This window comes from Pipistrellus kuhlii, unplaced genomic scaffold (genome assembly GCF_014108245.1).
Source record: "Pipistrellus kuhlii isolate mPipKuh1 unplaced genomic scaffold, mPipKuh1.p scaffold_m20_p_13, whole genome shotgun sequence".
NCBI classification, from domain to species: domain Eukaryota; kingdom Metazoa; phylum Chordata; class Mammalia; order Chiroptera; family Vespertilionidae; genus Pipistrellus; species Pipistrellus kuhlii.
Genome location: NW_023425438.1, coordinates 11,122,084 through 11,148,261, shown reverse-complemented (window position 1 = coordinate 11,148,261; position 26,178 = coordinate 11,122,084).

The window sequence follows — 26,178 nt, the reverse complement described above, 5'->3', positions numbered from 1 at the left end:
GACACAGATAACAGTGTGGTGATCATGGGGGTGGGGAGGTAAAGAAGGGTATGGGAGGATAAATGGTGATGGATTGATACTTGACTTGAGGTGGTAAACACACAATACAGTGTATGGATGTTTTGTAGAATTGTGCACCTGAAACCTGTATAATTTTGTTAACTCCAGTCACCCCAATAAATTTAATAGAAACGGGGGGGGAAATAAAATTAATTTGGAAGAAGGGTGAGAGAGCACTCCATTATGAACACTGCAGTGTGAGGAAGGAAAGGCCATGAGCTCGTATGAACCGGGGTCCCCCATCCACTGGGATTTTATTTTGCAATTCAACTGAAATAACCGAATAATATGTCCCAGCATTCATATCGCTGGGATTGTAATCACCAGTTACTGCTTCCTGTGCACTCATTGCCAGGTTTTCTTCTCCTTTATGAGCTGCCGTAGAGAACAATAATAATATCCTCTGCTTCCTACTCTCCTCCATTCTGTCCTACTGTCTGAACGATTTACTCGGCTTTGCTCCTGGCTGTATAAGGATTATGTTTATGATTACTACTCACCATCAAAGTCAAAAGCAGCTGTGCTGAATATTTGGAGTATTTGCAAGCAACAGAGCTGGAGTATTTGCAAGGAGGGTGGTCTAATGGTCACTCCTAAGGATAGAAACCCAGCGTTCCCATGCTTGTTCAAACACATATGAAAGTGCATGCTGGACTTCTCTGACTTCATCCCTTAGTACAATTAGAGCAATTAAGAAGCACCTCAAAATGTACAGAGAGAAGATAAAGGCTTGAAGCCTCACCATTGCTGTTGGTAGGGTCTCCTCCAAGAACCATTAGTTCATCAAACAAACACACCAAATATCTAAGCTTTAATTTCAAATGACTATCTCCCCTTGTTCATAGCAAGGTAATCAAATCCAGTATATTGGAAATATTCTTCAGTCTTTCCTAGACTGGTGTTTTGTTGGGTTTTCTTTTTCAATTTTAAATAAATAAGAGTTCTTACCATGGCAATTTTTTTTATTTCCTTGCTTTGCAACCTGATTAATGATAGGCTCAGCTCCACAAAGAGCCAAGGGAAGGGAAGAAAATAAATGTGAAGGCTCAGCCATTTCAGGTCTATTCAGGGAGGTTCAATGCCCTCCACTGCTCCTGAAGATGGCACAGTCTCACACCCGGAATGGGCAGAGAGGGAGGCAGGTGGCTGAGCTAGTTATCCTTTCTCGCCTAGGCTAAAACCCAACTTGAAAACACAAGTGGAGATCACGAAGATTCCACAAACCTCAGACTTCCTTTGTAGGTAAACTTCCCCAAAAAGCTCCCCCGAGTTATTTATTACCTAAAAGGCATGGGTATCACTGGTATCAGGGGCTCAGAGAAGGGAGTGAAACTTCTCCACATGAGACAATAAGAAGGATTTCTAAAATAAAAGGCAGAGAAGAGCATGAGGGAGAGAGGGGAGCAGAGGCCAGGGCAGCGGCCAGAAGCTATGACAGAATTCACCTTCCCCACCCTGCCTCCCATCCCACAGCTTCCCACCAAGCCTCCGATCTGTGGCAAAATTACTAACTAATACAACATCTTTGTATAAGTAGAATGTGCAAGTGTGTATAATAAAGTTTCACATCTGGACATTCCAGGGCAGCTTAAGACCGTGAGTGGGCCCAAGAGAATCTACAGAATTGGTCTTCCCTGAGTGTGAACTCCCCAGCTGAAATCGGTGTTGTGTTATTGTTGTTGCCATAAGAAATCAGTATAGCAAATTAGGAACATTTCATTCAAATAGTTAAAAATCTCAAAGAACTAGATTAAACCATGAGGAATTTTGATACGTCATCATGGCATTGTGGACCCTGGTGCACACACAATGGTAGGGACACCTGACATGGACATGGCAGAATCAGGAGCCTCTTTTCCATCTTGAGCCTAATATTAAAATCCAGGTGGGGCAAGGATGGGAGCATCTATTTCTGGGTCTAAAATGGTGAAGGGGACAGAGCTTCTGCAGTGGGGGTTGGGGGAGATTACCGGTAAACCTATTTCAAGAGGAAACTGAACTAAATTTCCCTGGCAGGTTAGTTTTATGTTGCACCTGTTCACAGGCTTCCTTACTTCTGCCTCGGTGGCATTTTGCATATTTTTCTCGTGGTGCCTTGCAATAGCTTAGCTTTCAATAGGTTGCTTTCTGGCATTTCTCCTAACCTAATTAGGTATCTGCCCACGCCAAGGGAATGAAACTGTGTCTGGCTGAAGTTGCCTTTCCAGGACCATTAGCATGCCCAAAGCATGTCAGGTCCAGGGATGGAAGACATCACTTACACAGCTGACAACGAAGGCCCCAACCTTTCATCTTTGCCTGATGTCTACAGTCTACTCAACTTCATTTGGAGAACATTATCCATGGTGCTGCTTGGCAAATTATTTATCTGTTGGCTTATTGTAGTAAACTTGTAAGCAGGTGGGGTTTTAGATTTTCTATCCTGTCTCAAAGAAAAATGAACAAGGAACAGAAGGCGCCTAAAATCCCTCATCCATCATTGCCCGCTAGCAGGTGCTCTGCTTCGGCTGTTTGCGAGTTACACCTTACACATCTCCTGTATTTCTCTCCTCCATTCTGCTGCAAGGGAGAGATGAGAAACAACAGCTCCTCTGATGTCAGCAGCACCCAGATGCTGGGCCCACTCCTCTTCCTGTGTAGCCATGTGTTCTAGTCTCTCCTGGTTTCCTTGACAAAACTTCAGCACTGGCATATTTAAAAACCCCAGCTCTGCTTTCCACTGACTTTTTGCCTCCTGTCCTCAATCCCGACCTCACTTTCAAAGCTCCTTAGTGCTCAGCTCTGACAAACCTAAATTCCCTTATTTCCATCAGGGTCTGTCTGTACTGAATTGCTAATGAACTTCTGGCTCTCCAAGTTACAGAGCTCATTTGCTGACTCACAAGAGACAACCAAAGGAAACCTCTCATTAGCATTCCTGAGCTACTTATTAGCCAGTGGGAGAATCTTAGGAAGGAAAGATAGCCAACTACTTGGATGAATGTCACTATCTCCACAAGAATTCTTTGGGCATCTGCTAAGGGCTCCCAATGTAGGGGGAGGGGTGTCAAATTGGTGCAAGGCAACTCCCTATCCTCAAGGGGGTGGGGACAAGATACACAGCATTAAACAACTAAATACTAGTACAATACACAAGAATAATATACAACAGTAAGATAAAATTAGTTTTATTCCAAAAAGGAAGGCTGGTTTAACATTTTTAAAAAGTATTTTAATGTAATTTTCCAATTTAATGGAAAAACATAATCCATTTGATAAATGAGGAAAAAAATCATCTGATGAGCATCAATTCATGACTTAAAAAAAAAAAAAAAACACGCCAAAACCGGTTTGGCTCAGTGGTACAGCGTCGGTCTGCAGACTGAAGGGTCCCAGGTTCGATTCCGGTCAGGGGCATGTACGAGGGTTGCGGGCACATCCTCGGTGGGGGTGTGCAGGAGGCAGCTGGTTGATGTTTCTCATTGACATTTCTGGCTCTCGATCTCTCTCCCTTCCTCTCTGTAAAAAATCAATAAAAAATATATATTTTTAAAAACCTACTTAATAATCACGAGCAGAAGAAAACCTTCTTCATCTGATAAAAGATGGCTACCAAAAATCCTATAGCAAACATTGCATTTAATTGTGAATTGTTCAAAATTTTCCCTCTGAGACACAGAACAAAACCAGGATGCTTATTCTCATCACTTTATAATTATTAGATAAATTGGATATTCACATGGAAAAAAAAAAAACTAACCCCTATCTTACACCATCCACAAATATCAATTCCAGGTGGATTTTAGATCTAAATATTAAAAGCAAAACAACAAAGCTTCCAGACCATAACATAAGAGAATTAGCCTTAGTGATAGGAAGAGACTTCCTAAGCAAGACATAAATAGCACTAACAATAACTAACTTTCTACATTAAATAAGAAACTGCTGTGCCCCAAAACACTACATTAACTGGGGAAAAGGCTCCCTCTATAATAAAGAGGTGATATGCAAATGAACCCTCATGCCATAATGCCATCACAAGATGGTGGTGTGCACAGTGGGGCAGGCTGGCTGCTCAGCGTGCCTGCCACTGCAGTTCCCGCAGACCCGTGGGAGAGAGGGGGTTCCCTCAGCCCCATATATCACAGGGGCTGCTCTGTGGGGTCCCATGGTTCCTTGCAGCTTGATGCTGCATCCGTCTGCATGGGCTCAGGCAGATCTGGATATCACAGGATTTTGAGGCACACACAAATGGGCAGGCACTTGACTCTGGGTCTCCCAGGGCAGACAGTTTGGGAGAAACTGGTGTCTGATACTTCCGTCTAGCAGGATCTGAGCTCACACAGAAGGCAAAAAGACCTTGGAGCCTGGTGCTAAGGACATCGGTGAAATAACTGGTGCTGAAATCAGGACAGACCAAGGGAAAGGGTCACTTGAGGGGGGAGTAGTACTGCAACAGAAGTGAACTAGATAGAGCATCAGGTCTCTGCCAAGCTCCAGTACTGTCTTCTTGAGCTTTGGGAGTAAAAGACCTAGCAAAAGGACATAATGGCAAACAAGAAAAGGGAAACCCACTGAACCACAGTGTTTCAAACCCACAGGGTAAATTAATAACAATAAATCTAATCCGCATGGCACTTTGTAGTTTTCAAAGTGCATTTAAACATAACATTTTATCTTACTTCTTGAGCCACTTTGTAGAGTTAACAGAGACTATATTATTCCTTTGTTCTCATAATAAATTAATAAATGCTTGTTAACAAAATTAGAAAAATAAAGAAAAGGGGGAAACTACCTCCAGGTTTTCATGCTTAAGATTTTTAACTTAGACTTCAGGCTCTATGAATTTGTTTTGTTGAGATTTTCCCTCTTTATTAAGTTGTAATCATACCAAATATACAAATTTGGATAGCACAGTTTATTATAAAGATAAATAATCTGCGACTCAAATAAGATAAACAATTTCTTCCCCCGCCCCTCCACCAAAAAAAGAGCTAAGTAAAAGGCTGAGTCTAGAACCTACAAATTCTAACACTTTTCTCTTTTTTTGATGAATGTGAGAAAAAAGGAGAATCTCTCACTTCTTTGTCAACCTACACAAATCACTTCCTCTCTCATCTATCCTTCCTGTCAGGAAAAAACACAAAATTTCAACCAAAAAAAGAGCTAGGAAGCTGCTGCTGGAGATGAGCTCACGGGCAATTGTGGATGGGGAATGAGGGAAGTTGCAGTTGGTTCCCTATGTTAGGGGTGTCGAACTCAATCAGAGAAGGGGCCAAAATCTAAAATCCAGCCTAAATCGCGGGCCGAATGGTTTACTGAACAGTCATAAACTGTCATTGTGATGGAAACGCAGCGGAGTGCAGTGATGACAGCATGGTGCGGGCCACATTGCAAGGCCTGGCAGGATGGATTTGGCCCGCGGGCCTTGTGTTTGACACATGTGCCCTATGTGTTTCTCCCTTTGGACAGTGCTTGAGTCAGGGATCCGGCAGAAAACAGATGGCCCCTTCTAAAGTGGGCAAGAAAGCAAGTTTAATGAAGGCACTGTTTACAAAAGAATAAAACGAGCTAAGAGAGCTTGCCAAAAAAATGGGTATGAAACATTGGAATTGGAAGCTGCACATAGCTGGGGCTTTCGGGAAGAAACTCATTCTTACCCAAACCATTGCCAGCTGGGGAATAAGCACCCATCTCTCCTCCTATGCTCTGAATTCCTGCCATTATCTCTACGGCACTGAAATTAACCAAAAGTCAGAGGGCAAAGAGACTGCATAAAGCCACCTAGGGACAGCGTGAAGAATGGAAGAAACCGCATCTGGGGGAGGGGAAAAAAAGATATCCAGGATGGAGTTTCTTATTTCCATACTATTGGAGGCCAAATAGGAGCTGTTCCTGTTCCTGAAATGATAATTTATAGGAATGACACATTAAAAGGCAGAACTACTAAATAAGTCTATAGCAGGAACAGGCAACATATAGCCTGTGGACCAAATCCAGCTCAAGACCTGTTGTTTGTCAATGAAATTTTATAGGAACATCCCCACATGCATTTGTTTATGTATTGTCTAAGGGACTGCTTTCAAGTTACATAACCAAGTTGAGTTGTTACAACAGACACTGTCTGGCTTAAAATACAAAGCTTAAAATATTTACTATCTGGCCCATTACAGAAAAAGCCTGTTGACTTTCCTTTTTCTCTTCCACTAGAGGCCTGGTGCATGACATTTGGGCACTCAGGGGGTCCCTCAGCCCAGCCTGCACCCTCTTGCAGTCCAGGACCCCTCAGGGGATGTCCGACTAATGACTTAGGCCTGCTCCCCAGCAGGACATCCTTAGCACTGCTTAGAGGGCAGGAGAGGCTCCCATCACTGCCGCTGCACTTGCTAGCCATGAGCCCGGCTCAGGGCTTCTGGCTGTGCGGCGCTTCCCCTATGGCCATGGTCGGCAAACTGTGGTTCGCCAGCCACATGCGGCTCTTTGGCCCCTTGAGTGTGGCTCTCCCACAAAATACCACAGCCTGAGCAAGTCTATTTTGAAGAAGTGGTGTTAGAAGACATTTAAGTTTAAAAAATGTGACTCTCAAAAGAAATTTCAGTCGTTGTACTGCTGATACTTGGCTCTGTTGACTAATGAGTTTGCCAACCACTGCCCTATGGGAATGCACTGACCACCAAGGGCAGCTCCTGCATTGAGCATCTGCCCCTTGGTGGTCAGTGTGCATCATAGCAACAGGTCATTCTCTTGTTTGGTCAATTTGCATATAAGCCTCTTACTATATAAGATAAGAATAGCATTCATTTAACATTCACTCTACAACTACTTATGCAATGCTTATTATGTGCCAGATACTGTTTTAGACATTAGGATACAGTAATAAACTAAACAAACAAAAAACTGTCCCTGTGGTACTTGCATAGAGATACTAAACAAAATAAATAAGTAAATTATATCAAATTTAAAAATTGATAAGTGCTATAAAAAAGAGGTGACAGTGAATGGGGAGATGTTGCAATATAATGTTTGTTATGTTTTACCTAAATCATCTCATTGAACTCCATAAAAGGCAATAAGATAATAAGTAGTATTGCAATAAGGCAATACTACCTCTCAGATGAAAAGAAAAATGAACTCATAAAATGGCCCTGGACCACATGTCTAATCAACGCTTTTATTTTTATTTAAATCCACATTTGTCTGCTCCAAAACCCTGTTTGTATAATAACTATGCCAACTCCTGAAAATGAGGGCACTGAATCATAAAAGTAAAGTGACTTCTGATAAGTTTTCTCTTTTGATGATAAGTGATAGCCAAAGCTAGTTATCTCCATCATCCTCCAGGTTCACAATGAGTTACCAGCCACGCCAGGCTTAGAACTCAGATCTTCTGAAGCCAGCCCCAGACATTTAATCTACAGTAACCAAACTGAATTCTTAGTGGGAAATGTTTTGAGGAGTTAATTGGAATTGGGGGGGGGGGGGGGGGAAGTTAAACAAAAATGTGAAATAGAGAAAGCAAAGGAACACTTTGACACAATAAACTAGGTTGCTTAGTGATATAATTAAGCAAGTGAACATAGAATGATACTGCTATTAAATACATATGTCTCCAAAGACAGAATGAGGAATCTAACAATGTCAGCTATTAGCTTACCAAAGTCAGTCAGTTGACAATATCTGTCATCAGTTTTTCTCCCATTGTCCAAAGCCAGGTTACAATTACTTTGACATCGAGGATATTGGTTTGGGTTGTAGAGAAGATGGATAAACATCTGGGATGTATTAAAACAAAAAACAATCTTTATGTCCCTTTCAAGATGGCAGTTTCTCTTGATTTTGGATGGTATGGCCCTAGGGACCACTAAGTAGGAAGCCTGGGTCATAAAGAGTCTGTCACTGATTCTCCCTTCAGTTAATGAAGTCCCTAGGCTTAGAAAGCTACTCAATTTCAGTGCCAAGTATTGGTATCTTATCCTGATTGTAGTGATTCAACAGCCCCCAGTGCAGATGAATCACAGGAAGAGTTAGAGGGCTGAATGTGGCCCTGGAGTCCAGGCAGTCATCATGGTCAGGGACATCACCTGGCATTTACATCAGCCAAGTAGTAGGGCCCTTGGAACAAATATCACCAGCATCATCCCATCTGGTCACCATCATTCTAGCCATGACTGTTTGGTCCTTGCCCTCAGAGCTAGGACACACCAAGGTTAGGATTGCTCTTTGGACACATAAAGAAAGGAATAATTCCAGGGACCAAGAAGAGTCATGAAATAAATGTATATCCCTGAAAACCCTCCAGATACTCTAATCCAAGAAGGAGAGCCAAAGCTTCTATTTAAAAAGCTGAATTAAATATTAACTGACAAAAGAAATGACGTAAAGGGTCTCTAGATAATAGGGTTTATAGAGAATACAAGGGAACAGGATGGGATCTTTATAATATGGTGTATCTTGCCAGGGCAGAGACAGTTTCTTAAAGGAGCTGCACCAATCCAGGCAATAGCCACACTCACCTGGCGCTTGCAATAGTTATCTCCACAATACACTTCTTAAAGATGCTGCCCCAACCACAGGCCAGGAGTGGACACCTGTTCCCAGGTGCCTCAACCCCCCAAAATCCAATAACCACCAATACCAAATAAGGTCAATCAGAGATAAAGAACCAAACTGAGTCAATCAGCCATAAAGAACCAAACTGGAGGTGTTTAAGTGAAGAGGATCCACTTTGGGAGGTTAGGGTGGACTTTGTAGAAACAGAGGCTCAGCAGGGCAGAGAAAGTTCCATCCAGCTCCAGAGATAGATAGGCTGACAGCATTAGGCTCCTCTGAGCCCAGGGAGAAACCCAAGAAACCCATTATCAGGAGTTTCCCTAGGACTTAAGCTTGTTTGAATGAGTTTCTCTTCCTAGAAATGGAACAATTCTGGACTTAGGACTTAGTTGCACAAGCTAAGCCCCAAGTCAGCAAACCAAAACTTATCTAAGTTTCTATGCTCAGCTCTCCCACAAAAGGCAAGCCCAGGGCAACAGCTCAGCACTTAGCTACTCAGTATAAGTTACCTGACCTGCTTAAGAAAGTAGCCTAGCTGCAGGCTCCACCCTGAAACCCCATCCCATCTGTAACTGCGAAATGCGACAACAAAATAGATCACAAACGAAAGAAATGGAGGACAAAAAGCGTCTGGATATAGAGTTCAAATCTACGCTTATAAGGTTTTTCAAGAATTTCCTAGAAAAGATGGATAAGGCCTATGAGGATATGAAAAGAGATCAACTAGAATTAATAAGGAGTCAACAAGAAATGATAAGGGATCAACAAGAAATAAAGAATACATTGTCTGAAATAAAAAATATTTTACAGAGTCCTAAAAACAGAAGGGAAGATCGCAAGAATCAAGTCAAAGATTTGGAACATAAAGAGCCAGAAGACACTCCTCCACAGAAGCTATTGTAGAAGGCAAGAGAATCCAGAAAATTGAAGATAATATAAGAAACCTCTGGGACAACTTCAAGCGAATCAACATCAGAATTATGGGGGTCCCAGAAGATAAGAGAGAGCAAGATATCGAAAACATACTGAAAGAAATAGTGACAGAAAACTTCCCCTACCTGGTGAAAGAATTAGACTTACAAGTCCAGGAAAGGCACAGAACTCCAAACAAAAGGAATCCAAAGAGGACCACACTGAGACACATCATTATTAAAATTCCAAGAGCAAAAGACAAAGAGAGAATATTAAAAAAAGCAAGAGCAAAGAAGGTAGTAACCTATAAAGGAGCACCTATACGATTGTCAGCTGACTTCTCAACAGAAACCATGCAGGCCAGAAGGGAATGGCAAGAAATATTCAAGGTGATGAATAGCAAGAACCTACAGCCAAAAATAATCTACCCAGTAAAGCTATCACTCAGAATCGAAGGCCAGATAAAGAGCTTCACTAATAAAAAAAAAGCTAAAGGAGTTCATCACCGCCAAACCAGAATTATATGAATTGCTGAAGGGGGTTCTTTCAGAAGAGAAAGTAAACAAAGATAAAAATTATGAACAACAAATACGTAACTATCAACAAGTGAATCTAAAAACCAAGGGAATTAAAAAAATCTGATGAACAATATTAACTGTTGAATATAATAGAATCAGAGGTATGGAAGGGGAGTGAACTGACGATTCTTGGGGAAAAGGGAAGAGGGGGGCGTGGGAAGAGACTGAACATAAACTGTGCACCTAAGGATGAGGACAATGGGGAGAGGGGAAAGGGCAGAGAGTGGGGTGGGAACCTGGTGGAGGAGAGCAATGGTGGGGGGGAGGGGAGGGAAGGAACATTTGTAATAATATGAACAATAAAAACTTATTTAAAAAATAAATAAAATTAAATTAAAATAAATAAATAAATAAATAAAAAGAAAGTAGCCTTGCTTTAACCACTCAACAAACGCCCCAGTGTAACTTCCTTGTTCCTGCTCACTTTGGTCTATGAAAATCTGTCACCTTGTATAGCTAGCTCATCAGTGCTCCTTTCTGGCTACTAGACTGAATGCTTCCCCATCCATGAGTTGCTAAATAAAAGCCACTAGATCAGTAAAATTGTGGAAATTTCCTTTTAACAGTCCTCCGCTCTCCTTTGTAGAGTTTTACAGATAAGGGGAAGAAATTGTCTTCTTTTTAGGAAGAAGAAGAAGAAAAAAGAAGTATACCCACAAGAACTCCTGTCCTAGGTTCATAAACGGGTCCTGAACTATTCCACAATGTGACTTTGAGCGAGTCATAACCCCTCTCCTGGTAACCATTTCCTCATTAATTAAAAGAGCAATTGTTTCCAGCCTGAAGTCCATGAAGTCATCCTAGAAGTCCTTACAGGGTTTCATAATATCTCACATCACCAAAATCCTAATAGAAAGCATACATTTTTCCAATAAAAGGATGCAGAGGCCACCCCTCCTTTCTGTGTACAGCATTCCACATAGCGGCTCTGTGCACCGGCTGCTGCCCTCATCAGACTCGTGAGCTCTTTGAAGGGAATGGCTGTGTCTAATGCACACCATATGAGTAATGAAAACACTCTGCCAGATAAGTTCCCAGAAGCTCAGGTGAATGTTAAGACTATTGAATCTGCAAGTTGGGAAATGACCTCAGGAAGTGGCCTCAGACACCCCCTGAGACGCTCATTAGGGAAACCATGGGTTCACTTCCTTCATTCATCAAATGAGAGGCACAGTTGCTTTCTAGCTTTGTGTTTTGGTTTTCTATTGCTGTGTAACAAACTTCCATGAACTTAGAATCTCAAACCAGACTCACAGTTCCGCAGGTCAGAAATCCAGGTCAGCATGGGTGAGTTCTCTTCTCAGGATATGAAAAGCTGAAATCGAGGTATTAGCCAGAGAAAACCCTGCTTTAATTTTTTAAAATCTTTGTTGTGTAAAGTATTATTACATTGACCTCTTCTAGCCCATCCCCACCCGTTGCCTCAGGCTTTCACTTCCCTATTGTCTATGTTCATGGGTTATGCATACATGCATACAAGTTCTCACTAAAGATTTTGGAATTAGATTTTTTAAAGTATTTTCTGCAGAACACGAATCCTGCCAGGATCCCCTTAATAAAGAGGCTCCATTGTCAAATTGATTTTTTAAATGCTGCAACACATATCCTAGACCTCCGCCCACCCTACCTCTCCACCCCTGTGGTAACTTCTAATGCACTATACATACCAAAATGTGAAAAACTGCAGTTAATGAATATATCGAATATATCTGGTCACAATCCCTCTCATCTTAGTTTTTTAATTTGTTCATACCTTTTACAACTAGATCATACGCCCCATGATAGCACAGATTTTGTTTCCCTGCTATAATCCTAGTCCTGTACACAGTCATGGTTTAATAAATGGTTATTGAGAAAATAAATGAACCAGCATTCCAATGGACACATATTAGGAACTCCTAATCTAGAAACATTGCATATGAGCTAGTCCAGACAACTAAGGCTGGTCTGTTTCAAAGATGAGAGAGAACAGTGACTTGAACTCCATTAATATTGTTTTCACTAAAACTGACTTCCAAACCAGCAAATCAAGTAGTTCACAAGTAGTTCACAAGACCAAGAGTCCAAGTGAATTAGTGGATCTCGCCATGGCACCCAAAGTGAGGTGGTTTGTGCAGCCCTCACAGACTCAGGTTAGAGCAAGCTTCTCAAACTTAAATGTGCATACGTATTCTGATTAAGTAGGTCCGGGGTGGGGACTGAGATTCTGTATGTCTAACAAGACTCAGGTGACAGGATGCTGGTGGTCCACAGATTGCACTTGAAGAAGCAAATGGTAGAGAATCCATGGCATTAGGGGTTGCCAGCACTCACATGTCCATTCTACAGCTATGTACGGAAATTCTTGTTGCACCTCAGTGACACATATTGTCTTCTATCTGTTTACTGGTCCCACCGTAGACCTGGCTAGGACCCACCACAGCCATGGAAACAAACTTAGTGTTGTGCTTAGCAAAATACCATTTACCCATGTAGTGTAAACCTTCTACAGTATTTTTTGTTGTTTGCTTTTATTTATTTCCAATTTGTCTTTACTGTTTAAAGTATTACAGATGTGCCCTCCCTCCCCCCAACGACCCCTTTCACCCTCCTCCCAACCCCTCCCCAGGCATGGTTTTTAATGGCTGCATGCTATTCCACTGTATAAACATACAGTAGTTTGCTGAGTAAAATCCCTAGTGACTAATTGTTTATAGTTTTTCATTATTACATACAAAAGTGAGATGAAAACCTAACAGCTTAAAATTTGTCCATGCACTTAATTTTTCCTTAGGATAAAATCCTGGAAGTGGAAATAATTTATTTAAATTTATGCCTTTGGGGGGGGGGGTTGTTTTTTACTTCTTCTCTCTTCATTTCTGGATCCAAATGTCACAATTGTTATGAAGGTGTATGGATGTGTGTACACACGTCTGTGTATGTGTGTGCGCACACGTGTGCATGTGTGTAAAAGATAGGGAATAAGATAGAAAGTGAGAGAAAGAAAAAGACTGAAAGAAGTAAAAACAAAAGTTATTATATCTCATTAGCATTAGTTTAACTCCTGCTTTATTCCAACTTTTCTTTGCTCAAATCAAAAAGTTTACTATCGATATTTCTTCTCACTGTTGAGCCCTGGATCTCTAGAAGAGTCTCTAAAAATAATCAATCAGCCCTAGCTGGTTTGGCTCAGTGGATAGAATGTCGGCCTGTGGACCAAAGGTTCTAAGGTTCGATTCCAGTTAAGTACACATACCTCGGTTGCAGGCTCCTCCTCAGCCCAGCCCCTGGTCAAGGCTCATGCTAGAGGCAACCAAGCGATATGTTTCTCACACAACAATGTTTGTCTTTCCCTCTCTCTTCCACTCTCCTAAAAATAAATGGAAAAATATCCTTGGATTAACAAAAAATAAAATTCTTTAAAAATAAAAATAATCACAAAGTAGCCAAAATATTGGGATTCAATAAGGAAGATTTACATTCTCATGGAGGGAGGGAGGAAAAGGAGGAACAAAGAAGAACATAACTATAAAAAATAAAATGGCAGTAAACATGTACCTATCATAATCATTTTAAATGTAAATGGATTAAAAGTTCCAATCAAAAGACATAGAGTAGCTCAATGAAAAAGAAAACAAGATCCATAAATATGCTGTTTGCAGGAGACCCCCCCTCAGAATGAAAGATGCCTTTTATTTCCTAATTTGGAAATTTAGATAATTGATTTTAGCATTTTCTGCTCCTATAATAAAAGCATTTAAAGCTGTTAATTTCCTTTTAATTATTGCTTTACTGGCATTTTACAAATTTTGATACACTGCATTTTCATTTTTCATTCAGTTCTAAATATATTCTAATTTCCCATGTGATTACTTCTTTAATCCTCAGATTATTTAGAAGTCTGTTGTTTATGTTTCCACATATTTGGGAGTTTTTCAAATTCCTCTGTGTTGATTTATAATTTAATTTCACTGTGGTCCATAATTTTAAGTTTCTAAGTCGAGTCATTCCTCTTATGGAAATCAAGAATAGCTTTATTATATACAACAAGGAATATGAAGAGTGACAGAAAGAATTGTTCCAACACCACAGAGTAAAATGCTATCCTTTCACCACTGAATTACTTTGACACATTTCTTAAAAATCAATTGACCATTTAAGGATGATCTGTTCCAGGACTCTCAATTCTGTGCCAATGATATACAAGTCTATCCTCATTTTAATATCATGCTGACTTGGTCACTGTAACTTCATTGTTCAGTGATTTTAAGATTCTGAGTAGAGAGCAATTCCTCACGTGGAAATCAAAAATATCTTTATGTACAATGAGGAACAGGTAGAGTGCCAGCAAGTTTTACCACCTACAAACATACATTCATTTTAAAATTCATAGGCCTATGAAGAGTCATAAGTAAACCCTGCCCCAGAGAGCAGTAAACGTTAACTCAGTCTAGATGTCCCTCTTTTTGATAAAACTTTCCCCTACATCCCAGGCAGAGTGATACCCTCTGATCTCTCAGATTTGTTTTGATGTACTTGGTTCCTGTGTTTATTGTGATGGCTAAAACCAAGATGGACCTACTGGGGTCTAAATACTAGCTTTGACTTTCACCTGCTGTGGGATTTTAGTGAGTTACTGCAGCTGATATTACTGCCTTTATGCCTTCCACTCTTGTACTCAAGACATTTGTAGCAGATTAAATATAAACGGTTTCTCATGTCTTACTCAAAGCTTTAACTTTAATTTCTTCAGTACTGTTAAAATATCTACTCAGTCATTCTATTGTTAAAATGTAGTTAGAGTCCAGAAGACATCATCATATAAAATATTGTTTTTCATTTCAGGAACCCAATCAATTTTTCTTCCAATGGAGCAAAAACCTTTTTTAACAGCACAAGTCAATGTTAAGCTTGTATAAAATAACCTAAAAGAAAGCTTCCTCAGAACTTTGGAGAATTCAAATGGGATTGAAATAATAGAAATTTCTATCCTAACCACAATCCTAACCCTGGCTATACTAGTAAGTGTAATTTTTGAGCAACAACTATTGCAAATTACTAAATTGCTTTAAGTGTTTTCATTTTTATCATGAAAGTTTGACTTAAATATAAATAGACATATTTAAATTTATATATACACTAGAGGCCTGGTGCACAAAATTTGTGCATGGGGGGGAGGTGTCCCTCAGCCCAGCCTGCACCCATTCCAAGCAGGATCCCTCAGAGCACATGTGTCAAACACAAGGCCCGCGGGCCAAATCCATCCCGCCAGGCCTTGCAATGTGGCCCGCACCGCGCTGTCATCACTGTACTCCGCTGCGTTTCCATCACAATGACAGTTTATGACTGTTCAGTAAACCATTCGGCCTGCGATTTAGGCTGGATTTTAGTTTTTGGCCCCTTCTCTGATTGAGTTCGACACCCCTACCTCAGAGGATGTCCGCTTTAGGCCTGATCCCTGCTAATCCGAGACAGCTGGATCCTAACTGCTCACCTGCCTCCCTGCCGGGCACTAACTGCCTCTGCCTCGTCCCTGCCACCGTGGCTTTGTCCAGAAGGATATCCGGAAGATGTCCTGTCTATTCAGTCTAATTAGCACATTATCCTTCATTAATACAGATTATTAGTATAGATATATAAATACAAGTACACACACATATTTAAAAGTATATAGCATGGAAAATGAAATCTACTATCCTCACTCGAATTAAATTCCCATTTCCTAGAGGAAATACTTGTTGTTCCTTTAAATTGTTATTTAGAAGCCTCTAAAAGGCTATTATTGACAAGTTCTGGATGGCATTTTCCAGGTAGATGGAATCCTGGCATTTATTTCCGACTCTATTGCAAACCTCACTAAAATTTAAGTAAAACAAAAAAAATAAAAATAAAAAAAATAAAAACAGAATAAAAACGACACAGGCTGGCAAAGACAAAACAATATTAACAAAGTTTTCTTTCCCCTGCTTGGGAAATCCAATTCACTCTCTAGGGCAGAGGTGGAGAACTATTTTTCTGCCAAGGGCTAGTTGGATAATTATAGCATTATTCACAGGCCATATAAAATTATCAACTTAAAAATTAGCATACTGTATTTGGTCGAACATTTAATTAGCTCATTCCTAAGGCCTTGGCAGGGCCTGATCAAATGATTTCCCAGGCCTTATACAGCCCACAGGCCAGACATTTCCCTCCCCTTCTCTAGGGTCTCAATATAAATAATTGGCCAAGAATCACCAGACATTTGAGGAAGTCCATAGATAATATACAAAACTGAAAACTCACTAAGAGCAATCTATTGCATGATACTAGAAACAGGTGATAAATAGAAAAATTAAAAGTAAAGAGCTTAAAGTCTTTGCTTATGGTGAGTGGAGCTCTAAGGTAAATGGGGTGAAAAGGGACCTACAGCTTTTCCACATAAACTTTGTAGTATTAGTTACTTTTTAAAATCATACATATGTATTAATTTGACAAAATTAAAATTATGTTTCTAAGAAGTCACTAAGTTGTTTGTTTAACAGAAGTTTTTATTTCTCTTTCACCCTTGAAGATGTTTTCACTCTGACATAGGGAAGATAGCTTCAAGTGAATGACCAGTAGTTTTACATGTTTGAAACATTTTCTGTGCATCTATACATCATTTGGAGAGTTCCCAACTTCATGATGTCATTAAAAAAAACACATTTAAATCAGGAGATGAATACTCTGCTGCAGTCATGCATGAATATTTATGCATTACAACCTCCCATCTGGCTACAGATATGATAGTATTTATTTTATCAGTTGGCAAAGCAAATGCTCTATCCTCACCATCTTCAGATCTTCAGTGGAACTTGATTCACATTTTTCAAGTGCTTACAATGCACTGTGCCCTGTGCTAAAGCTCTTTCCATGCATTATTACACCTAATCCTTATAACGATTCTGAGGTATGTAGTTATTATCCCCGCTCTTACAGCTAAGGAAACCACAGCATAGAGAGGTTAAGTAACTCACCCTAAACCATCTAACTAGAAAGTGACGGAGCTAATTTTGTCAGACTTCAAATCTATGCTACTATTATTCTATTCTGCTTCTTGTGTATTTTATAGCAAAGTTGTTCTTCAGTGTATCTGGTCCTTGTTTCAATGCTTCTGTACAACATCAATGCAATGATCCATTTCTCCCACATGCTGTCCATCTCTCTGTAAGTGCTTCTGAGATAAAAGCATCATTGCTTCTCCTTTGCTCAAATGCCATTTCCCACTCAGTATGACTGTGAAAAGATTCACTCGAGAAGAGTCTGCAGGGAAAATGAGATGGTCTTCATAACTCAAACATTTTCTCTAAGGATGCCCTCAAGGCTATTCAGTAGAGCATCCAAAAACAGACAGCTCTTGGGAGAGCATGACCAGGTGTCATCCTATTTACAAATGATGGGAGATAGAGGTGTAGAAATTTGGTTCCCGGAAAATTTGTTTCTTGAGGATTCCAAGGTGACATTGCTGGGGTATAAGAGTACCACAGAGAAAGATTCAGGTGGGGAACATAGGTAGAGTACCTGATGCCCTCATCATCGTGGTCCTCTCATTCACAGCCATAAGACAATCCTCACATACTGATTCATGCTGTTCTACTTGTAGCCTTTGGAAAGCAACATTTCCTTGACAGCATTTGCAAATTATGTTTTGTTTTTCTGCTCCAGAATAATTTTCACCGCAGAAATTCTTCCATATGTCAAAGTTAGTCTCATCATTTTGCTTAGAGGAGGTAGGAATGGAAGAAGACGGCAGTTAAGGAGCTAGTTAAACCAGAGCATGTATAAATATTGTAATGGCATCCTTTTGGCATAATGCTCAAAAAACGTTCTGTTCCTGTAGGCTTCACCTCGTTTCTAAAGTGTAGGTGATTTTGCATTAGACATCAGGTTCTGACATGAAAAATGTGGCAATACAGCTGAAATATAGCTTAATATACTGAATACTAGTCGCCCAGTACACGAAATTTATGCATGGGGAGGGGTCCCTCAGTCCAGCCTGCACCCTCTCCAATCTGGGACCCCTCGAGGGATTTCAGATTGGGAAGGCACCAGCCCCATTGCCCCACTGCTGCAGCCACTGCAGCCACCCAGGTGTTTTCATCAACACAGGCTCTCGTCTGTTCACTGTGAAAAAAATAACTTTCTTTAGGCATTTTCAAGATGTATCTTTCATGGAATATGACTTTTTTTTTTTTAATCCTTACCTGAGGATATGTTCCCATTGATTTTTAGAGAATGTGGAAGAGAAAGGGAGAGACAGAGAGAAACATCAATGTGAGAGGAACACTTTGGTTGCCTTCTGCATGAGCCCTGACCATGGGTGCCAGGCTGGGGAGCATCAGGGACTACTGGGCTGCATGTAGTGGTGACCACCAGTGGTGACCCCAGAGGCCAGCAGCCAGCCCCCCATTGTGGGTGCTGGGCTGGGGGAATGGACCCAAATGGCCGCTTGGTGTTAGAGCATTTCCAAGCAGCTGGGGGCACTATGGTGATGCGGGGATGTTTCTGGAACCCAGGCCACACAGCTCAGTGCCTGCATTTGCAAATTAATCACCATCTTTGTTTGGGTTAATTTGCATATTCGCTCTGATTGTCTGTGAGAGTGGCGAAGGTACGGTCAATTTGCATGTTTCTCTTTTATTAGTGTAGATACCTTAACTGTTATTGCATATATATTTACGTTAGCTAACTAATTCTCTTAACAACATGGTGAGGGTACATCACTATGAGAAAGCATTACCTCTCTGTACAAACAAATGTACATAGAAAGCTGTGTACACTTTCTATCTACTTCACTTGATTGTGGGCTCTTTGAGGGCAAGGACTGGAGTCCAGTAAGGGACACCCACTAAGCTATGGTGATGTGGTGATGGGAGATGGGACCATACCATGAAATGACAATGGGGCATGCCTTTCCCTCTTAGACATAGAAGTTTCCAAGCATAGCAAGTGCTTGAATGGCCAGTCTCCATTCATAGCAGGACAAACCCAGCCACATCTCTGTATTCTGTTCCAGCTCCTGTGTGATTGCTTGAACAAATGTGGATTCCATAAGATACAAGGTCTAGGTTCAAGAATAGAAGCTTTTTTTTTTTACTTCTATTTTCCCTCTAGGAGTCTTCCAAAAGTCTGCCTTCTCCTAGGCTGTAATTCTGAGAAAATTACAATGCATTGTTATTTTGTTGGGGATTGGGAAAGGATAGAACAGGGATTGCACATAAATAAAGTATGAAGAGTTTGCAAACATTTTGAATACCACTCCCTTTGCAATGTCCTCCACTTTATCACTGTATAAACTTCCATATGCAGTTTTAAATGTTCCTAAGAGACGCTTTTCTAAAGCCGTTAGAAACAAAGACAACATCCAATAGAGATTCTGATAAGACAGAAGTCTTTAGACCAGTCTGACCTGCATGGAAACCTATGAAGCCTATGCTTTCTAATCTTTCCTAGCTCCATATCCACTGTTCTTGGCCCGGGGCTGCTGCTGCTGCCACTGACCTTTGTCTCCCAAGGCCTGAGCTCTTGCTCAGTGAGGCTGCCATAATTCTAACAGCTGCTACACTCTTATATGCCTACACCTGTACACTTCTAAATGATCACACAATAACACCACCAATGCTACCATCTTGCTGGGACTAGAGCCACCTAACACCATCCCCTGCATAGTATCAGCTAGTTGTTCCACCAGAGTTCAAAGCCACTGTACACTGGCTGCCAAACAATCATTTTGTCCCTCATTCTCAACTTTTCCCTTATGTTGCTTCCACAAAGCTATCATTATGGGTAACCTGACTGTTGCCACCAAGACCTCTTCCAAGGTGGTCAATTGAATTGCACACTAATGCTTAAGCTCCCACATGTATCGTAGTTTACTAAGGCCATAGTTATTAGCAAAGTTTCACAGTTGACTTAGCTTTCGTCCAGTGGTTCTCAGCCTGGATACAGTAGAATCACCTGGAGAGCCTTGGAAACAGAATGATTCTTGGACCTCACACCCAGAGATGCTGATTTAATTGTTTTTGAAGTAGGGCCCAGGCATCGCTATGCTTCATGAGTGATTCTAATGTGCATTCAGGATTGAAAACTACTGCTTTATCATCTTTATGTCTCTACCTATATGTGAGGCATAGGTGGTGCTCATCAACTTAACAGGCCACATCAAACACAAGTTAATAGAATTAACTGATACTGAATAGTGCATCTATAACATCTTAACATTTTTATAGCACCGAAGAGATAGATGCCCTTGGGGTGCTCATGGCCTGAGGATGCAAAGCAGGGTACTTCTTTCTTCTTTCAACCTTAATTCCAAGGTGTCTACCACTTCCAGAACTCTGGAGTCTAAAAAGCTACAATTAAAAGAGGCAAGAGGTAAACCACAACTCCAATGTGATAACAGATTATCTTCCTTCTAGCATGATGATGAAGTACTTCTTGCAGGCCAATGTGCATCTTCCTCTTACATTTAAGAGTTGTCTTCTACCACTTGTTCTCAGTGAATAGGGCATATTGTGTGTGGAAGTATAGTAAAAAATGAACCTCTTTGGGATTGCCAGGCTCTGACAGCCTATCCTGATCACATGGCAACCCCACAATAAGGCTTTGGCTGGGGGCTGAAGGTCCTATGGTATCATGAAGCCAGGCCCCAACAGCAGGCTCACTGGTTCGGAATGTCTTCACCACCAGTGAGATGGGAGTTAGTGCAGCATCATGGTGAGGTGTGAATACCAAAGTGCTAGGCAATATGCCTGTTTGAATTCCACTTTAATACTTATTTTCACTGTTAATTTTTAAAACAATTTAAAAGCGCAAATGCGGTGAATCCTGAGGAAGAAAAAATTGAAGGAAAACAAACCTCTCCTCACCCAAACCTCCCTCTTGTGCGTACCGAGGAAAGCTTTCTTCATATAAATCAACTCTGCTCATTCTCCCTCCTGATGCAAGATTGGGGACCGGAGAGGAAAGAAGGATTGTGAATCAGACAATTCCAAAAGAGCAGCCATTGCAATCTCACACAAAGATTTCAAGGGAGCCAGTGAGGCTCTGGGACTTCGGCTGGACGCCCTTTACAAAGGCAGCTAAAATCTCCCAGTGATCATTGCAGCCCAGGCCATAAAGAAAAGGGTAAAGTTGCTCTTCTGTCCCACAAGGCAGTTTCCAACATGTTCATGTCCCAGGGCGGCAAAGTCATGCTGTGATGGCCTACATCAACTCTCCCCAAACCTCCCAATGTCCTTCGTTTCACTCGTATCTAAACAACTCTCAGGGAAGAGAAATTCACTCTCACCTTTGGTAAAGAAAAAAGAAAAAAAAATCAATAAAATAATCTCCAAACTGTTCCTTACAGCTCGATGCCCCACTGATCAGAATGAGTCAGGAACAAACGTATTAACCCTGAAAGAAAACAGCTTTCAGAAATGAGATTTGATCTACTTGGCTGAGCAATCATTGTGGTTGAGGTTCTCTGTGCCATATTTGCCAGTCAGTAAAGCACATGGGATCTAGACCATAGTGACAGCTCCTTTCATCTGGCACCAGCTCCCAGATCGCATCTATAATTGCTATGAAGATCATCAAACCATCCAACCACTTTAGAAAAAAGCTTAATTCTCAAAAAAATGAGGCAAAAACTAGTTTGTAACAAAATAATATAGATCCCCTTGGAACCCAGTTCTTCATTTGAGCTTCTTAATTGAAAGTACTATCTTTTACTAAAGATTTGTTTCCAAGTTTAGTTCCCCTTAGTCCCTGCCTCCACCCAGTCCTACTCAACAAAGTCTTTGAGGCCCAGCTCACACAGTCCTGGAACCAACCCTGACCAAGACAGAGTATATCAAGTCCCATGGCTTTTAGTGAATAGCATTTAGATACGTTGTCTTAACACAGAGCCAGTATCTGGGATGATGCCTGGGCCCTTTGTGTTATTTTCCAGAATTATTCTATTACCCACCTGACTATAAGAATGCCATTTTCTGGAGACCCAGTCGTTGCATCCAACACATTGCATTAGAGGGTCTTTTGGACATTAACATGTTACCCTCCTCTGTGCTATAACTACTCGTTTCCAGTAGGCCAGTCCCAGAGTGTCTTACCACCAGCATGCATAAACTGTGAGAAATGTTTGGGGGGGGGGGGGGTTGCTACACCCCCCCAAAAAAATCTCATTAACTGTAAGCTATATAGCTTTGGGCAAATTACCAAACAAATATCATATAAGCAGCTAGGCTAAACTTTACAGAATGCAGGCAGGCTATATTGGCAAAGCACTAGATATATGCTCCTAGGCAAGTGAATTTACAAACTGCCAGCATCAAATATGTATTTTAGGTTTACCGAGTATAATGTGCAGCCCAGGTGGTCTTTTCTAGCACAGCACAGCACCCATCCTCCAGTGTTGAGAGGGATGGCAATTAATGCTCACAGCTACCCCCTACTTTGAAGAATTGCCCTTAGCCCAGTTTCCACTGGCCTGTGGAACCCACAGCCAATAACAGGATACAAAGGATTGCCTCTTTGGACCACCTGTGTGGTGTGATTTCCACTCCAGAGCATACATGGGATCAGGCTGAAGCTGGGCTCTACATGAGACTATATTCTTGCACACCATTCTGCCCCCATCCTCTTACCCCCTTCCCCCTTACCATGTCCCACTTCTTTATACCCCTTCTTTCAAGAACACTCTCCATACATCGCTGTCCCAAAAAACCAGCATCCCAATCCCAGCTCAAGCTCTTCTAGGGAACCCACGTCTGATTCGTGTGGAAAGTGGAACAGGTAAAGTATGATGGCAGGGAAGCAAATTAGGAGGCTTCTGCAACTATTCGGTTAAAAATTTTGGTTCTTTTCTACTCAGAAATTCCATGACTCTGGATAGGAATCTTCCAGTAGTAATAACAAGCTCATTAACTCTGTTCTGTATGTGAGAACAGACACAGTTAAAACTGGCACATGAGATTGGTTAGTGGTCAGAGGAATAACCAACAGAGCAAAAACAAAAGTATTTGGTTTACCAGGCATCCAGACTGGAAACATTTACTATCTTCAACGTTAAAGTCTCTATAGCTTAACGGAGGTGATAACTACAGGGGTGCTTATTTTTAAACTACTCGGTATTTTATGACTTTATGTTTCTGCAACAACAAAATCAGTGAAGCATCTATCTGTGAAATGGGAGTATCACTAAATTCACAAGGTATTTTGATTCTTACATAATAATTATAAAAGCTTTTTGTTGCTTTGTAGAGTGGAAAGCATTATAAAAATGTATGTTTGATTGATATTATTTTGGATTGTTAATGCAACTGATACATGGTGTCTACGAAACTGAGGATTTGGGGCTCACATGCTACTGAAGAGTTCATTGGTTTTGTGTCTTGTGAATTGCATCTTATGAATTTTTGTTGGTCCTGAGCCTGCCTCCTCTCTGATCTACTCTCTGACTAAGATTCTGAGCTACTGCCATACTATGCCCTTGTATTTCCCACATGGACTCTCTGAACACTGTGTTTCCTCATACACTGTTTCTTCTTCTGGAATTCTCTACTTTCCTAGGCCACCCTTCAAAGTTATCACTCATTTACTCAACAAATATTTATTGAGCACTTCTGTGTCAGGCACTGTTCTAGGTACTCAGGATAAGTTCCTGCCCTAAGTACTTACATTATGTTAATAGCCAATTCAGACTCTTCCCTCTGTGGTTCACACAAGGATCACTACCTGCTCTAGGATAATTTCCCAAATGTGCCCTCCACACTCCCCTCCCACAACCACCACTCACCAATCTCCACCGACTTAGTGACTGTCCCTCTTTGCCCTCATAGCATCCTATGCTCTCAAATGCTATCTCTCTTGCCTATTCATGTAGATAGGGAGCTTTTGAGTAAATGACTGTCTTTCAACTTCATTTGCAGAGAAGAGCACATATAATAACAGCTAATGTGCATAGAGTGCTTAGTTCTAAGTAATATTATATAATAATATGTTTAAAAAAAACATATGAGGTGAGCATTATTACTGACCCAGTTTAAAGATAAGAAAACTGATGCACAGCAAGGTACAGTAACTTGCCCAGTCATAGAGCTAATAAATGGTGGAAGTAATTTGAATGTAGATATCCCCACACTTGCTCACTGCACTCCACAATCTCTAAAAGACACTATAGTCATTTGAGGATAGAAGAAAAGCAAGGAGAGTGTAGGGAGGAGAGCCATTCACTCAGCAAGTAACAGGATAAGAAAAACTTTTTTTACCAGGTACTTGGCGTTGGGATGAGCTTAAGAAAAGAGTGTTTTCTATCTAGATTTCTGTCTCTATTCCCATTTCCTCTATCCCTTCATTTCCCAAAGTTAAGCTACCTAGGGATTATCCAGTCAATTAGCATATGCTTTAATTAATGGCATTGCTCAAGTTACTCTGTGTTCTTTCAAGTCCCCAAAGACAACCTCATGCATAAAGGGGGGGATTGAGGACTCAGGAATTGCAGTCTCCTTCCTGTCAGTCAACTCCGGGTCCTTGTGGCTTAGGACATCATCTGGGACACAATGTCAAGACAGGCTTTCGAGGCTGGCTTCAGCCCCCGAGACCACCTGGTCAAGCAGAGACAAACTCAAAATTCCTGGGAGAGAGCAGCCAAGAGAACTGTGGCAGGGAACTAGGCAGTAGGTATTCAGTGGTTGTATAAGAATCAAACATAACAAGCACTGCCTAGTAGTTTGTTTGTTTTTGTTTGTTTGGTGTTTGGTGTTTTTTTGTTTTGTTTTTTGGTGTGGTTTTTTTGTTTGTTTGTTTTGTTTTTTTTACAAATAAGACTACTGGAGATGTGCCCGCAACCAAGGTACATGCCTTTGATTGGAATTGAACCTGGGGCCTTTCAATCCACAGGCTGACACTCTATCCACTGAGCCAAACCGGTTTCATCAAGGTCCTAGCTTTTAAATGATACAACCAAGATTTGAATCCAGTATGCTCTTAACCTCTAGGCTTTATAGACTAAGAAAAAGCTGATCTTCCACTCAAAACAAAAAACTTTCTTGTTTCATATTGTGATAGGTTCACAATCTATATACATAAAAGGCTAATATGCTATGTGTCCCTCCGCCCATCTGACCAGTTGCTATGATGTGCACTGACCAGTAGGGGGCAGACACTCAACACAGGAGCTGTAGAGCTGCAGTTACTTGGCAGTGGTGGTTCTCAGGTGACCCACCCTGAAACCAAAGAGGAGGGAGCCCAATTCCTCGTGGGGCCATGCGATTCCACCTTCAGCCATGGGTTATACAGTTGCTGGGGCACTGTTGACCTGGATCTGGTTTACTGCACACTTGCATTTGCATCCCACACTCTGTATGACAGCAACTACCCCTCAGGGGATGTCCGAGAGCTAGTTTTGGCCTAGCTGAGGGACACCACCTGCAAGAGGGATCCTGATCACTCCGCCGTGGCGCTATCCCAGATGTGGCTAGCTGGGAAGAGACTCTGGGAGGCTGGCTCCAGGACGTGTCTGGCCCATCTCGCCCAGTCACACCCCACTGGTCACCTTCTAATTATTTTCCTTTCAATGTGCACGAATCCACGCACCTGGTCACTAGTGTAAAGATTCAACATGATTTAACATAACATCTATTGAAGAGGGGAAAGAAAAAATTCCTCCTTTTGTACTATCCCTCACCCCTTTGAGAATCACTTCTTCTCTCTTTCATTAAAAAGATAAAAAGCACTGTCACAGGAAATGTTTCATCTCATAAAGCTCAGCTAATCAAAAGTTTCCTTGGCCAATTGCCCCAGATGTGCGACTGGAAGCCATTAAGACTTTAGGGAACTCGCAGTTCTCCTCTTAATCTGGTATTAAATTGTTCTAACATTTCATTGACTCAAAGATTGCTCTCCAACCTACAGTAGCTTCCGCGCCTCGACATTCTTTGTCAGGTCTCTCTTGTCTCGTTGGACTTTGCAAACAGCCACAGGTCTTCTCTGGCACATCATTTCTAAACACACCTGATACTGGCAACTCAGCTGAACGTCTCCACTTGGAAACAGAAGCTGTAAAAGAAAGTTCCAGTTCTGTGGCACGAGTAAGCCTCCCTTTCCTCATTGGTTC